We start from the raw sequence: 14,781 nt of genomic DNA, 5'->3' as shown, positions 1-14,781 counted from the left end.
ATACCAATAATTAAACAGCGAAAAGGACGCTATAGATATAGAGCTTATCATTGTGGTTGTGTTTTGACCTTGCAGGTCACCCAAGCGTTAACAATGGCAACACTCCATCAGTTACCATGGAGTACTGTTGGTTTGTGGATGATACAAAGAAAGCATGCCAGCAAACCGATGACTATTTTATGGAAACCTTCATCTTTTGTTTCCACAAGAGATGACTTTTCTTTGTCCGGACGGATCCGGCTTTGACGGCGCACTCAGCGTGTGTCAGAGAAGACGAAATACCATCTGCAATCATGCTTGAATGGTTGCAATTATTTCTGGAAGAGCGCCATTCATCTCGACCCTCCAGATTTCCCCTACTCGAACAGCAGGGGACTTCGATCATTCATCACACTGTTACGGCACCTTTGAACATTGTATCATATTACTTAACTGATGACTTTTTCTGATGAAGATGAGCAGAGTTTACCGGTCGAAACGTCGAGACCAAACCGGCCCTTCTCGGAGCCAACACTCCCTCAAAAGATAATTATTATATTGTTGTACATACAAGTTAGTCTACAAGTTACTTTCCCCGTGTTCTGTGAGAACCAAAAATGAATTCATTCATCTAAATGCTTCATAACTCAAGATGAAGGAACTGCTGATTTAAAACTGCAGATTGGAAATTTAAAACATAGAAATGAATATCTGAGACTAGCGGCCATAAGCTCATTCAAGATCATCATAATAATTTTTTACTGCAGCTGCTTTCAGAATACAGCTATTTATAAACATGGGACTTGCAAGAGTGCAATTTATCACTGAGACTTAAATAATTTATAACCCAGACGGGACCCAATAGTTATTGACTTTTGCGCACCATATGGAGAACTAGAAGTCAACGGTTACAATACTGTAGGAGTCAAGACGCTAAAAATGCTTTTAAATTGCACCACGTGTGTGTGTTCATGACGTGTGTGTCTTTGCGAAACTGCGTTGGTTTGATTTCAGGCTTTTGGTCCGTTGAACTCACGGGTACAGATCTTTAGACCCGGTGGCCAATTTCATAAAGCTGCATAATAAGCAGAAAATACTGTTCGCCGAATCTGTTTTGCTAAGCAAAATTGAGTGGGGGAATCAGTCACAACAGTGTAAACTTATCGTAACTTTAGCTAGTAACGTGTTTCTGTTAAGCAATGTTTTAATTTTCTCTCCATGGTACAACAGTGAGATGTAGTCTTGTCGTAGCTTAAAATAAAAAACAGGAACCGCATAATGCCTTGCTTTCGCAAACGCCTCTGATTACAAAACTGGAGTCACAACCCGCTGATTCATTTTATCAAGTAATGAGTCCGCATGTAGTCTTGACCCAAGACGTGAGTGGTCGATAGTGGATAGTGCATAGTGTATTACGCTCACTTGTAAATCGCTTTAGCGCGCCCTCTTACAGTATGATTTAACCAACTCGTTTGCGATTTACTCGAGAAAAGACTAGCCCACATGCTGTTGCGTGTAGCTATCGTCTGCTCTGAATCAGAAAAACGCGGGAGTTTAACGGCTGCACACGCATCTCAGCAGGGGAAGGACTATTACACAATGTTATAGACTCCAACCACATAACAGTATGATCATTTGAAGGGGTAAGATCCTAGGAGGCAAGTGGGTATGTTGAAGTGATCGGGACCGTTAAAAAGGAGTTTCGTGAAAGGAGACTTAAACGCGAGCTGTGTATGCGGGGAGCGTGGTTACGCAAAAAGAGGATACCATATTTCTTGCAGCATCGACGTGGATATTTTGATATTGTGAATGATGTACAAAAAACAGCAGTGGAGATCAACTTTCTTGTGAGTTTTGAAAACATTTCGACCCATTCTTTGTAAGTATCATTATTTTTATTTGTTGTTATGCTAACAACTACTTTGAGTAAATTACCAATGGTGTCCAGATCCTGAAGCACACATTGCTATGTATAAACACATAATCTTGCTTTAACATTTTAATGTTAAAATTAAAATATTTCATACTTGGAATGTCTCAATGAGTTAAACCTAAAAGAATCATTATTCGTTAGCCATTGTTGTTTCTAACAAAATTGACAATCCATGGCATTGTTGGGCAGGTAAAACATGTGTTTTTCTTATAATAGTATAAGAAAAACAGGTTAACGCATGTCGTATTTATAATTTTAAGTCACAACACATAACTTTTAAGGAATCAAGGGGGGGGGGGTGGTCCTTTAATTGTTTGGAGAAAAGGGCCAACCTCCTCAAACCCCTAATCTCATTTTTGTTTCGAGACGGAGGTAATTAGGGGGTGGCACAGTGTATTATTTACATGCGCCCTTACCATCAACCAACCCCACGGGCCCAAAATAATACGGTCGTCCCCCACCCAGTCAATACTAATCAACCGAGAAACAACAAGCAGCGGGAAAGAGGAAACAAGAATTGTAGTTGTATTTATGTTTCCTCTAATTACGGAGACGGGAATTTATTTAGGTGCCCCCCCCCCCCCCCCCCTCTGGTTTGAGAGTACGAGACGAGGCATCGATCGTGAACCCATAGCAATCATTACTTTACGAGTGCTCAAGGATGCATGGTTGGGGTGGATGGATAGTGGCTCAAGCAAAGCAAAGAGCAATGTCGTTTCTCTGTGGTTAAAGAGACGACGTCATCAATTATTAGGTTTACATGAGTTCACAAGCCAGTGTTTCATTTAAAGGCACCGGACACTATTGGCAAAATTACAAAAAAATAGTTGTTAGTTAATGAGCAATGGAGAGCGGTTAGCATATTGTGAGAAATGGCTCCTTCTGAAGTAACGTATTTTGGGAGAAAGGGGTAAGTTGATAATTTGGATTTAATTTTGGTCATCGAAGGTGAAAGAAAAACACTCTTGTTGCATAAATTCGTGGCTTCATGCCTATTTTCAATAATGGAGTGAGCAATTATATCTTTCTCAAAAACTGTTACTTCTGACGGAGCTGTTTCTCACAATGTGTTTTACTATCAATAGCTATCCCTTGCTTGTTACCAAGTAAACGCTAGTCTTGGCTCAAGCCATTGCCCAAACACCAGAGCCCAATTTAATATGCGTTACTATGCCCACCCTTTCAGTCCATCGTATTCCACTCACGTACCTACTTCTAATCGAAGGGGATATCTATGCATCTTGGAGAGCCCGTACCGGCCCTCTCGGAAAATTATTTTCTTACGGGTATTTGACGCCCGAGTGGGCTTGAGCGAATCTCCAGTTTCGATCCTCCAACCGGGATAGAAAAAAAAAATGTGCGGATAATGTTCAGCAGAAATTTTCATCCAACCGGACTTCCCAAAACAATTATTTGATTCTCGAAATATGAGATTCCCCTCCTATCGGTCAAGACAAGAAATAATAACTGACCAGACATGATGGTGATGGTGATGCAGAGGTGATGGTTATGAATTATTCATAAACATGCCCGGGCGTTATAATGAATTATTCATGTCCAGTGTCCAGTTGTGGGTAAAACTTGCATATCATTTGAACATGGAGGGTTAGCCGCTATCTTAATTACACATCCGTTTTATTGGGAGCCAGTGACCGAGTCCGAATTGGCGCCGCCTATCGTCTACGGCTAGATTATGGCTGGGTGGCCGTATCATCATTTGAAGTCAGCTTACGCGCTTTCCATACACGAACATCGGCCCCCATACATCTTGAACTGAAAAATGTAAAAATTGCACCCCTCTATTTTCTTTGAGAAAGACTCCGCGAAACGTCAGGCCATTAAAGGCAGTGGACACTATTGGTAATTACTCAAAGTAATTATTAGCACAAAACCTTACTTGGTGACAAGTAATGGGGAGAGGTTGATGGTATAAAACATTGTGAGAAACGGCTCCCTCCGAAGTGACGTGGTTTTCTAGAAAGAAGTAATTTTCCACGAATTTGATTTCGAGACTTCAAGTTTAGAATTTGAGGTCTTGAAATCAAGCATCTGAAAGCACACAACTATGGTGTGACAAAGGTGTTTTTTCTTTCATTATTATCTCGCAACTTCGACGACCAATTGAGCTCAAATTTTCACAGGTTTGTTATTTTATGCATATGTTGAGATACACCAAAGGAGAAGATTGGTCTTGGTGTCCACTGTCTTTAACTATCTTTTGTTTTATTTTACGCACCATCATAAAATAAAAAGTCAGCTCACGGGCTTTATACACGAAAATGGGACATGCAACCCCACCCCCCCCCCCCCACACACCGCCCCCCGAAACTGAGAAAAAAAAAACGAAAAAATGTTTTGTACCCTTTGTTTTCTATAGAAAATAGAATTAGCTGTAGCAAACTACTTACCAACCGAAAGCTACTAGGGTCGAAACGTCAGGTCATTAATTATGTTTTTTTTACTTGATCAGCAGTTTTCAACTCCAGCTCATTCTATTTTCTTCTTTGTTTTAGTTTTGAGCTCATTTATCTCATTGTTTTATTTTAGATTCTGCAAAAGGTAGAATAATGATCATTGCAAAACAATTTTTACATAACAATCGTTATTTTTGTTTTATCTACTTATTATTTTTTTGAATTTTAGATGACAATGCAATATTTTTTCAAATAAATTCTCTAATGAAAGTACAGACAAACTCTGGATCTCCCCAATTCAAAGAACCATCTAATTAGTCAAGCCATGGATATACCCCATGGCATATCGCCTGACGTCCATAAATCTTCAATAACCCCAACAATGAGCCAAAAACAGGCGCTTTCAAAGCGCTAAAAAATATCCTTTGTGCATGCTTGATGACGCGTTATTAATTTCTCCACTCTTAATCAATGGTTGAATAGTTTCCGCCATTGTCCGCGGTAAAGCGATAGGTTCCTTTGATGTCCTTGATAGTGCGTTCACACCAAGGCTAGAATCTCAAACATTATAGGGCAAAACAAAAACATGTTTGATGTCCTGCCTTTTTGGAAAAAAAGGAAGGTTGGATTTTTTTTCCAATCATTTTTTTTGATGGCCACCCGATACATTTTTGTTAAGACAATCGGCTAGAATATTAATTTTTTTTTTGTTTTCGCTTGAGATCGTTGAAAGGTGTCCCCTTTTTTCATAAAAAAAGATATATTTTTCATAAAATAAAAAAAGGAGGCGGCCTCTAAAAAGGAAGCGGGCGGGGACGCTAAACACATTTTTATTATTTTGGCCTTTTACGTCCAGTGACACAGGAGTTCCACGACCAGTAAAAATTGAATATAATTCATGACTCATGGATGGTTTTGGTAGCACGAAATTTAATTTAAATTTCGAACATTTTTCGACTACTTTTGTTGTTCGGGTTCGGCATGAGCGCCAACTTGCTTCGGGATATGGTGAATCACAGATTTCGATTTTTCATTTTTCTACACCTTGATTTATTTTTGAGATAAATTGTGTTTATTTCATAAAAGATATATTATTTAGGCCTGAGGTTTGTGTTGGGATCTCCTGTGGGGGAGGATTTGTTTGATACATATTTTCATATTTTAAGACGGATTTTGGAAGATTATGCTACAAAATAAAATGCGGCTTATAACAAATATAAAAAACTGTGACTAAATACATCATTTGTCTGCACGCGGTGTTCTTGAAACTCAAACCACTTTTATTTAAAAACAACTGAAGGGTTTGGATACTTTTTGTACGAAACAAAATGTCCACAGATTTATATTAAACATAGTTAGAAGATAATGATGGTAGAAAGCTTCCCTTAAAATACTACTTGCTGAGGTGCTGTAAAAGTCCATTCCCACTTGGTGTAATCCCAGCATTATTAAATATCAACAAACCTGTGTGAGATGTTGGGCTGAATAATTGGTCATCAATTGCAGGAAAATGATGAAAGAAAAATACCATGTTCCATTTTTCATAAACAAAGCTTTTACCGCCATTCACTGGCTGTCATACCATTATTAACATTTTATTGATTTGTCCACCCATGGAGGAATCCTCCATGGTCCACCCTGCTGTTAAAATTAATTATTGAATGCGATTTGTTGGGGTGGTCGGCGTTTATAATCGAAATTGCATTTATAGAAACATGATTTTGTTACCGAATTTAAAAAAAGAAGAAGATTTTTTTTTCTTTTTTTTTTCTTTTTATTTAGTATTATTACGATTATTCTATTGCTTGTTAATTACATGATACTATTCATGATAAATTAAGTCTCACGTGGCAGACATCAAAGAACATAAAATAAAAATAATGACAAATTTTATATTTAATTTTGTACTTCAAATCCATTAGTCATCTGAACATCGTTCTTTGTGTCCACATTTAAAACTGCGTTTTCGAATCATTATTTTGTGGGAATTGTACCATCTATAATGAATGAAAGTTTATTCTAGGCCATGGCCAAGCCCTTAGCGAAATATTTACATAGTAAACAAAGCAACAATTGAAACAACAACAAAAGGCATTGTATTGTTCACTGAAACAACAACAAAAGGCATTGCATTGTTCATAGAATGTTTGCGCTTCAGTGAACACAGTACCGCACCTCTTTCACATGCGACAATCGGTATAGTCGGGTTCTGGCATCAATGACAGATACTAACCAAGCGGAATGGTACAAGATACCATACATCCTGAAAAGTTAGTGGTTTCGGGGAAAAACAACAAACTTCACTCACGGAACCAGTCGTTTTTAAAGTTTCATTTTCCCCTAAAAGTCGACACTTTTTCTACCCAACAGCCATGGTAACTGAATGACCAAGTTCTATAGACTTCAAGTGAGGACAACGTAGAAACTGTAAGTATTGAATATAGACGAAAATAATGTGCAAACTTATTTTGTGTTTTTGCTACTGTGGTGGTTTGGTTACCTCCCACAGCGGTACGTGGTGCGGCCATGCTGTCAGTGTCAGTCAATGTTTGTACCGTCCAGGGCGCCGCTAGCCCGGGGAAAGCTGTCGCCTCTAGGCCCGGCGTCCAGGAATTCCTCCAAGGGCCCGCTGAGGGACAGAAGGAAAATATTTTGATTGTATTATCAGCTTTGTTTAATCAAGAGCATGGGTTTGTTAATGGACTGTTTCTAGCCATGCGAGTGACTGTGTTCAAACAAACGCACCATTAACTGCTGAAGACTGGAGTCCCAAAACGTTTTTGATCAAATTTCAAACAGCAGGGGGGCCTACGCCCACTGAACAGTAATTTATGAAGCTCCAATCATGGCGAAACTGAAAGGATAAGTCAATTATTTTTGATGATTGTGATAATAAATCTTCACTTTGACTGAGTGATACAATTTGAAGGCTGCAGTTTCAAATTGTTGACTTTATGACATTAGGGACTTTGACTTGAGTGTGCATGATGAGATTTTAAACTTCTTACTTTGAACAAATTAAAACACCACCTGCTGTTAGTACGGGTGGCTGTGTTTGAGCAGGGGCATAACTTGTGAAGTTTAAATATATATTTTTAATCCAAGTGCTTTATTGAAAGTAAGCGGAAGTTCTGAAACTTAATCCCACAATCTTATTTCCGTTATTTATTATTCTTTTACAATTTGGGGACAGAAAAAAATTAGCGATTGAGAAAATTTGACAAATCCACAAACAAAGGAAACTCAAGAATTGAAAACTCAACTTCAATCTTCTTAGAACTTCATTTTAATTGCAAAAAAAATCTTTGTCCCTGTAGTTGCAATAATGTTACCCTCCTCACCGTCGGTAAGGCATGTAAAGGGGGTTACGTTATATCGCAACTATTATCCCTGACGCAAAATTATGGCTCGTGATTTTTCAGTATTCTTCCTGATTATTTTCAGGATCTTTCAGTGCTTTCCGTGCACCTTCAGATTTTCTTGAAAGAGGCAAAATTTCCATTCAGAGATGAAAATACTTTGAAATGACTTGACCTTCAGATGAAATTACCTTCAGATGTTAAAAAGGGTCTTAAAACCTTGTACAAATTAACATCCTGTAAATTCACAGGGGGCTTGGTGCTAGACCTTGAAGAGAAAGCTAAACTATAAAATTCCAATTTTCAGGGCGTTTTATTTGTATGCAATCTCAGCCCTTTTGTTACATTGTACTAACCATTAAATGTACACCTAAAAATGTGTGTGTCATCCAAGCCTGATACGGAGACAATGAAGGCGATCGCCCATGCCCCCTGGTCATTGCCTTGGTGCCCTTAAAACGCTCCAGTAGAAGCTGATACTATAAGGAAGCAACAAAGGCGATTGCCTCCATGCCCCCCTGGTCATTGCTTTGGTGCCCGTGAAACGCTCCAGTAGTTCAGCTGATACTATCAGGGAAGAAATCGAGGTGATCGCCCATGCCCCTGGACATTGCCTTGGTGCCCTTGTGCCTGGGTGCCCTTGCCCCTTTAAAAACAAAGCACAGGCCTGCAATAGTAGCCTGCAATATCCCAGAGTGGAGATTGTTGCAGTTATTTGACAGTGTACATAAAATAATAGTTTGACTACTTTTATTGAATAATTATGCATAATTAGTTTCTTGCAAAAAAATATGGCGCTTTATGACGCCTGACACTGACGGGCGTCTGACGGTCTCAAAGCACTCATTACTGTACTTTAACGACAGGTCTGAGCTCCCTCCTGAATTAGGAGACCCATTTATGGCACCGTGTAATGTCAGGATTTACAAGGTGATGTGGTGCACTGTTGCCAGCCATGCCAGAAACACAGCGGCATTCCTTTTCTTAATTAGTACTGTACACGTGTACATTTACACTAAATTTACAATGCATTAAATACACAACCTGCAATTGTGCATAAAGCATACTGTAAAGTTATTTAAAAAAACAAAATAATAATTTTGTTCAAGTAGGATTTGAAACTTTGCATGGTGGAAATACGATATAGAAAGGTTTGCGGTAACACCATATAATGACTATCTCTAATGAGTTGGGGTGGTTCTGAAAAGAACTGTTGGTTTCAACTCAACGTTTCGATCAGTATGCTCTGATCGTCTCCTGAATTTTGTTGAAGTTGATCTTTAAAAAGTGCTTTTTAAGATTTCATTATGAGAGAAATCATAATGTATTTGAACTCCATAACTGCCAACCAAACATAAAGCATGCCACTTAAAATAAATTATAATAACAATCAAATGAAGAAAAAAAAATACTTGTCATTCATAACCCTGATTTAATTTCACATGGAATCTTAAATCTCATTTCATCCACAAAACACCCCCACCCCCATAAAAAAAAAAAAAAAAATCACTTGTCATTCATGACCCCTGATTTAATTTCACATGGAAATATTAGATCTCATTTCATCCGCTAACGCCTCCCAATCACTTCTATTACATTCCTCCCCCAACCCTCAATCTTCCCCATCCTTTCATGCAACCCAAACCCTTCATCTTTCCCCCGCCTCTCATCATTAAGCCATACTCATCACCTCCGAACTCCATCCTCATTATCCTCAAACAAATTTTTTGTTTTGCCCCGAGGCGATCGGGAGCCTCTTAATCTCATGTTCGGTCAAGTGGAAATATTGCGCAAAGACGCCGACGCAGTGCTGACCCGATTAAATCAACGTGCCTGCCGATAACTTAAAGACAGAGTCTTGAGGTGACGATGGTGAAAAATATATATTTATGATTTTTAATCTAAATAGCTTACAGTTGGTTCTGGTTCTATATTCTGGTGATATAGAATTCAACTCGTTGGCATTGGTTGGGCCCCCCGGCCTGTGATCATTGTTGGGTCTGATCGTTTGTGCGACAGCTGGCGGTGGGTAGGGCCTACCATTAAAATGTTTATTATTTATTTGCCCGAGACTTAAACTGACCATGCATCAATAAAAGAAACTATTTGTTAGTTCCAGTAGACCTACTTTGATGTAATGGGCACATCGACAGACACATAATGCAAATAGAACTATTTGAATCACATAATAGATGTTAATTTGCATCGGGGATTATGAATATTAATTTTGGTTTATACCCATACACCTACTGTGTTAGCACTGTATACTCAGTACTTTCCCGAGTCCTGTGAAAAAATATATCACAGGCATGTTACTCGGGTGGGATTCGAACCTACCACCCTTGCAATTCTGATCTGGACGTAGCTTATTTGAATCAAATAAATTGAAAAAAAGACAAACCCAGTTTGAATCACTGTCAGAGCCTATTAAATCCATTCTTAGAATGGGAAAAGAATCCTAAACAAACAAATAAGTAAACATTGAGGGGGGGTACTTAAAAAATAAATAAAATTAATTTCTTATCACACATCGGATAATTTGATTCATTAAAGATGAATTTTTATTCTTAATTTGTATTCTCAATTGATCTTTACTTTGAAAACATTGGTAGTCTTTCGTAGCCATGTACATGTAACACTAAATCGATTGAAATAAATTTGTCTTGCTATTCCAGTCCGTATTCTAGTCCCGTGTGATGTTTGGCATTGGGGCCTGAAATAATATTGTCATAGATTTCACTTTAAGAAATACTAGGCCTTTCACTCAGTTACAAGTACGAACGATGAACTGTCATTTTAACACTCTGATGTCAAATAACAAACTGGACATGGTGTGTTACATTTATTCTACAAATTTATTCTTATTGAAATCTCAACTGTAATAACACTTGTGGATTGTTATGGGTTTTTTTATTAAAAAATACAATTGGTACACATTCCAACATGTGTGTATGACAGAATATGCTTGCACCATAAGATCAGATGCGCAGTGTTAATCACAGTAGGGCACAATTTCATGGATCTGGCTATTGTTGAAATCTGTGAGTGACCTAGATAGATTCATGACCATACTGTACGATGATAGGCCTTTAGATGATTAATAGCGTACAGAAAGCGCAGAATTTTGCGGTAAACAGAGCTATGAAATTGGACCCATATTAATCATTGCAGTGTAAGGGCCTATACATTTAAGCAAACGCACATACGGTGCACTCCACGCTGAAGCTGATAGTGCATGCACGAACAATTAAAAGAACAAACTACATAGGATTTGAGGCATTGCATGGTGAGGTATCAATATATATTTGGTTTGCGGTAACACCTTGTGTGTATCTGCTTTCCAGGTAGAGTTTGTTCGTAGAGAACTGACTTACTTATTCTACTACCGCGGAGTAGATTGTTCGGGTGTTCGGGAGACTTCTCAGTTCTAAGAAGAACTGTCCTGCTTATTAATTATTACCTGGGCGGACGGTAAAGAAGTAGGCTGGGACTACTACTTTAGCTTTAGGATCGTACATGTAATTAACTGTACTACCGCAGAGTCGGTTCTTGGGTATTACATGTACACTGTACATGTACATTGTATAAATAACAGTAAACTTGCCGGTCTTGCGGGTACAACCATGTAATGATTCTCTTCTGTTGACTGAGAACTGGCTCTTCAAAGAGCCGGTTTGGTCTCCACATTTCGAACAGTACAAGTTTACAGGCCTGTCTGATTTCTTTGAAAGGGCAAGGGCACCAAGGCATTTTTTTCCTTGGTAGAGGGCACCCTACTTTTATGTGTATGAGAAAACTTTAAATTTCTACTGGAACATTCAGAGGGTACCAAAGCAATGACCAGGGGGCATGGAGGCAATTGCATTTGTTGCCTCCATGATGTACAGATGTATCGGACTTGAAAGTATACTCTGCTTGTCATGTCAGTTGTACAAATAAAGTACAAATTACTGATCATCAATAACTGATAAATCTATGTAATCAATTTAAAATATCAATGTGTAATTTTAAAACAATTGGTTATTTTTTTGAAGACATAATTATTGACATATTCAAAATTTGTTTTTTATGTCTTTGTTTGCAATTGAAAGTTGTTGAAAGGAGGGCAAGATAAAGTGTGCAGGAGGGAATTAAAGACTGACCTGGGACTGATCTCGTTTTGTGGGGAGGTGCGTGAGAATGGCAGAGTTGATGTGTCGTGTGGGAATTAAGAAATGCCATGGGGAGATTTGGGGGTCAGACGAGGCGGAGGTCAAATCTAAGAGAAGACAGAAGAGGAAGATGATAAGACGTGAAACCATCTCAGCGTATTAGACTAATGTTATTTTAAAGCTTGAGAGAGGGATTAATCCTGAGAATAAATAATCTTTAAGAATTTGTTTCGAGAGCAAGATAGTTTACCTTTTAAAGGCAGGCATAATATTCTTTGTACTTACTCTTGATTTTGTAGGCATGAGGCCTGATACTTCACGGAGGCAATGAAGGCGATTGCCCCCATGTGCCCTAGCTGTTGCCTTGGTGCCCTTGAAATGCTCCAAGGGTAGAAATTTACATTTTCCTTACATAGGGTGCCCTTTACCAAGGAGAAAATACTTTGGTGCCGTCATGGGAAAAAATTGTTATCCCAAAAATTTGAATGTAAAAAGTGTTACCAGTAGGCCCTAATGCTACACTAGGCAATATCTTCCTGCGTAGACATTTTATTTCATCAACTTTTTCAGCGCTATCTTAAAGACGTCACTGCCTTCTGAAATAAATATTTACATTTGAGTAGGATTGAAACATAACCGAATGTGTAGGGGGCCGACAGACCATACGAAGTACCCTCTCCTGCTGCTGCTTCCCAGGTTGTAAAGGGCATGATGGCTAAATTTTGGATCCACAACTTGTAAAATAATAAAATTGCCGCAATCGCCGAACTGATTAGGAAAACACTGAATTGCTGATCAGGATATTTTTAAAAGCGCTAAGTGGTTTTTGCGACTGGAATCGCCAATGAGGCGATGAGACATTTAATGGAATGTTTTCATTTCTTGTTTAATCTTTAATTCAAGTTTCACTGAGGAGAGCACGAGCTTCGTCCTGAGGCGGGATGGGGGCGGAGTTTTGGATGTTGTCTTTTCCTCGCTTACTGCCGGAAGAGGACGAGAAACGTGCAGTCCGCTGACTCTGGAAAGTGCCTCTAGAGTTGGTGGAAGACTTTTCCCGAAGAAATTGAAGCATTTTGAGTATCTTGAGCTGCAATAAAATTTCATTTTTATTAAAATTATGAAGTAATGAACCACAAGGGAAACTGACTGAGTAAATTTTACCCTGACTGTTTCCTTTAATTGTCTCGCTTAAAGAGTTTACTTCTTAAAAAAAACTGTTCCCTTAAGGGAATCCCTTCTTGGTTTTTAACCAAAAATCTTAACTCCCCCCCCCCTAAAAAAAAACCCAAGAAACTTAAATTTTAAAATATTAATAACTAACATCAAATTCAAAAGACAGTGAAAATGAAATCATATGAAACACCCCAGATTGAAGATAAGGGCTTTCAACACCAAAAATAAATGTATGCAGCTCTCATGCTTTTGCTCTCGCAAGCTTTCACGCTTTGCGCTCGCAAGCTTTCATGCTTTGCGCTCGCAAGCTTTCACGCTTTGCGCTCGCAAGTTTTCACGCTTTGCGCTTATAGTTCAGTTCCCTGCCGGTTATACTTGCAGCTTCAGGTTGATGGCCTTAACTTTTCAGTGACTAGTCGGCAGGACTATAGTCAGCTTGTCAGCTTGTCATTTCAATAAATGGCACCAAGGCAATGACCAGGGGGCATGGAGGCAATTGCATTTGTTGCCTCCATGATGTACAGATGTATCGGACTTGAAAGTATACTCTGCTTGTCATGTCAGTTGTACAAATAAAGTGCAAATTACTGATCATCAACAACTGATAAATCTATGTAATCAATGTAACTTCATCAACAAGTGTAATTTTAAAACAATTGGTTATTTTTTGAAGACAAAATGTTCCAACTTTTTCAATAGCTACCAGGCAATCTCGGTGCCACGGGTAGTCTAGTTGGTAAGACACTGCTCTAGAGTTGCAAAGGTCATGGCTTTGAATGCCACCCGATTAATATGCCTCTGATGGTGATTTTTGTTCACAATCTTTCAGAACTCTGTATCCCCCGGTGCAAACTTAACATACATTGTAGCCCTATTAAAATTGTTTCAATTATCCATTCTTTGCTTACAGCATAGGCCTAAGCAGCGTAAATCCTCTAAGCACAAACCCTTGCTTATGTAAGCATATTGCTTTAACATAAACAGGTTACCAGCCAAACTTACACATTGCTGTGGCTGGTTGCCCACTCAAGCTCAGCTTAGCAAAGAAATTTGTCAAGCAGTACTTTCTGCTTTCCAGTAAGAAATTGGCCGCAGATGTACATAGCCAAAGAATCAAAATTACTAAATTTCCGGGGCTATGCAGGTTGGTCATGTGGCATCTAATAAAAGCAATATGGACCAGGAGTAAAAAATAACAAATCAAAGAATCGAAGCAAGGATGCGAGAGGCCAACACACAGTGCCATCAATAAAAACCTGGTTCTCAACACACCTGCCTCATTAGCTGCATCTGCTAACCCCCCCCCCCCCCCCCCCACTCATCCCCCACCAGATTCTGGTAATAATAATAATAGTGGCTTCTTTTATACATGTAGGGCGCGCACAGTACATATCCATCACTCAGTGACTCTCCTGGCGCTGTCCATACAGTATTTTATGCAAGATACAGTATACGTTTGAATTATGAGACCTACATTTAATCCTTTTATCATAGCACCATGTACATATGGTTAAAGGTGCTGTGGCGCAATATGCAGACAATCAAACCAGGGCGAACTCCTTCTCTTTTGCTCTGGGTTCTTTTCAGTGCGTTACACAACACACAGGACCATTGGCTTTACGTCCCATTCGAAGGACGTAGCAGAATGGCATGAGTGTCTTTCTTAAGGACACGGGTGTCACGATTGGGACTTGAACCCGCACTCTGCTGATTAAAAACGCCAGAGTTTGAATCTTGTGCTCTTTTAAAACCGCTCTAGGCCATAAAGCCAC

The 14,781-nt window shown here is 38.9% G+C and overlaps 1 protein-coding gene across 2 annotated transcripts in view; it reads left to right on the top strand.

Moving 5' to 3' along the window:
• The first annotated feature begins 1,600 nt into the window (after positions 1 to 1,600).
• LOC139953529 (tetraspanin-4-like) overlaps positions 1,601 to 14,781 on the top strand; it is a 41,472-nt gene continuing 28,291 nt past the window's right edge. Inside the window, exons 1-2 of one of the 2 annotated variants that reach the window (XM_071952973.1) lie at positions 1,601 to 1,858; positions 6,697 to 6,753. The gene's annotated coding sequence lies outside the window, so the exon portion shown is untranslated. Of the gene's footprint in view, positions 1,859 to 6,609; positions 6,754 to 14,781 lie in introns of those variants that run through there. The other variant, XM_071952972.1, reaches the window with a different exon arrangement.

Source organism: Asterias amurensis, chromosome 22 (genome assembly GCF_032118995.1).
Source record: "Asterias amurensis chromosome 22, ASM3211899v1".
Classification (NCBI taxonomy): domain Eukaryota; kingdom Metazoa; phylum Echinodermata; class Asteroidea; order Forcipulatida; family Asteriidae; genus Asterias; species Asterias amurensis.
The sequence above is the reverse complement of the archived record's forward strand: the minus strand, read 5'-3'. Positions and strand labels throughout refer to the sequence as shown.